We start from the raw sequence: 2,500 nt of genomic DNA, 5'->3' as shown, positions 1-2,500 counted from the left end.
GTCAAGTTGACCTTTAAGGAGAGCCGGAGCAGCGAAGCTTTGCTGGCTGTCTGCAGTCACGAAGGCATTCCTCTCGATCAGGAGCTTGCAGAGGTAAAGATGTCAACTGTCACTTCGCACTTGGTATGTACACACATACACACACACATATATATATATATATATTACACACACACACACACACACACACACACACACACACACACACACACACACACACACACACACACACACACAACCCTCACTGTTGTCACATTTACACCCCGCTGCACACTATATATATGGTGACGGTTCAGTGCAGGCAGACGTGAGTGCGGCGTGTGCCGTGATTTCACCCACCATGGAGCCCCCTGTGGATGGTGAATGACATGGCCGCAGGCTACCCAACTCATCAAGCTCTGCCTTCTGCGAGCTTCATGGGATTCTGGAAGCAGTAATGATCCTTGTTCAGTAAAGAGTTAATGGGATATTTTTGTGACTCAGTCGGCTCTTCAAGCCCTTTCCTCACCAAGGCCAGATGAGGAAAGGAATTGTATCAACTCGCCACCGCGCATGACGCATCCCTTGTCATGTCTTTCGTGCCGACGTCTCCTCGCTCCGGGCTTTCTGGTAACGACAAGGTGGATCGTCTTGCCAAGAAGGCCTGTCCACTGGGCCTAGATGATGCAAATGCCGTGCCATCCCTCCGGTGCTTTAGAGTCAGCATATGCTCAGCTGCTCATGCCATGACAACATATCGAAGGAACGCAGAAATGGCCAACAGTGTGTCCATACAGCACCATGACCACTTTCTTCAGAGTCCCCACAAGTACCGCAAACACTGGCTTATGGTGCGTAGGCATAATGCTGCAAGTGCTCGGCTCAGGTTGGGGTCGCGGCCAGTACGGCAAGTCTCCCAAGCAGAGGAATTGCAGCACTTTTCCTGTAAGCTGGCAACCGCCCCAACATCCATGATCACTATTGCCTCCACTGCCCCTCAGTGACACATTTTCTACCACAGAGACAGACCCTACTTCAAATATGTACACATTTGCTCACAAGACAACTTAGATGTAAATCTTTCTCGCCATTCTCCTTTTGGTGGCTGTATTGGATTTTTACGCTATGTTAAGTGACTGTGTGTGCACGCGCATCTAGCGTGCCCTTCGAGACATGAGTGCTTTGTATATATTCTATGGACATGAATGCCACTGGGTCTGCCGCCTATGGGCGTAATAGATTGATTAAATAATCTCTCTCTCTCTCTCTCTCTCTCTCTCTCTCTCTCTCTCTCTCTCTCTCTCTCTCTCTCTCTCTCTCTCTCTCTCCCTCTCTCTCTCTCCCTCTTTCCCTTCTCTCTCCTCTCTCTCTCCCTCTCTCTCCTCTCCCTCTCTCTCTCTCCCCCCTCCCTCTCTCTCATCTCTCTCTCTCCTCTCTCTCTCTCTCTCTCTCCCTCTCTCCTCTCTCACTCTCTCTCTCTCTCTCCCTCTCTCTCCCTCTCTCTCTCTTGCTCTCTCTCTCTCTCTCTTGCGCTCTCTCTCTCTCCTCTCTCTCTCTCTCTCTCCTCTCTCTCTCTCTCTCTCTCTCTCTCTCCCTCTCCCTCTCCTCTCCTCTCTCTCTCTCTCTCTCTCTCTCTCTCTCTCTCTCTCTCTCTCTCTCTCTCTCTCTCTCTCTCTCTCTCTCTCTCTCTCCGCCTTTCTTCTTCTCTCCATCTCTCTTCCCCTTCCTCCTTCCCTCCCTCCCCCCTCTCTCTATCTTTCTCTTGACGAACGAATATTCACAGAAAAATATTTCTAATTCTTATTTGTACGTTCACAGATGTTCCCTTTTATTCGCATATATCTTATTTGTTTTAATGATATCCGATGGCGTGTTATGGCTTTATCTAACCAATATATTACTTATATAAAGATAAAAAGTATGTACCTGTGTGCGTGACTATTTTTGTTCGTAAGCTGAATGCGAGTATATTTCTGTATGAGACCTTCAGGTGGGATTGCATGAAAAGGCAACAGGAAAAATGATTTTCAAAAAGCTCAGATTTTTAGTCTAGAAATATAAACAACTGGATTTTATCAACAAATATAACTCATACCAGGACATGAACTTATTTGAGCTTATTCTAGACCTCGCATAGGCCTAATCTCAACCTTGGTTCCCTGTCGGGACCTCTTGACCTCATCTCATTTTCACTTAAGCCTAATGTTGACCTCAGTTTAATATTAATATTTCTTATCAGCCATAACTTCATACGTATGACAGAGGCTTGTTTTGATGTCCTGGATCATGGAGATTAATTCAGGAGAAAGAGGGCGGGGGTTAAGTGGAGAGAGAGAGAGCGTGAAAGGAGAAAGTGGGAGAAAGAAAGAGGGAGTAAGAGAGAGTGAGTAAGAGAGAGAGAGAGATAGATAGATAGAGAGAGAGAGAGAGAGAGAGAAAGAAAAGAGATTAACTTCCTGTTGACTTCACTCATTTACATTGACCTTTAGACCTAATCTCAGCCTCTCATAGTGACCGATCA

At 46.6% G+C, this 2,500-nt stretch overlaps 1 protein-coding gene across 1 annotated transcript in view; it reads left to right on the top strand.

Moving 5' to 3' along the window:
* LOC122260586 (soluble guanylate cyclase 89Db-like) overlaps positions 1–2,500 on the top strand; it is a gene marked incomplete in the record, with an annotated part of 54,422 nt that overhangs the window by 29,661 nt on the left and 22,261 nt on the right.

The sequence above is a fragment of the Penaeus japonicus genome, unplaced genomic scaffold (assembly GCF_977035675.1).
Source record: "Penaeus japonicus unplaced genomic scaffold, GWHDUDI00000001_assembly GWHDUDI00000024, whole genome shotgun sequence".
Taxonomy (NCBI): Eukaryota; Metazoa; Arthropoda; class Malacostraca; order Decapoda; family Penaeidae; genus Penaeus; species Penaeus japonicus.
The sequence above is the reverse complement of the archived record's forward strand: the minus strand, read 5'-3'. Positions and strand labels throughout refer to the sequence as shown.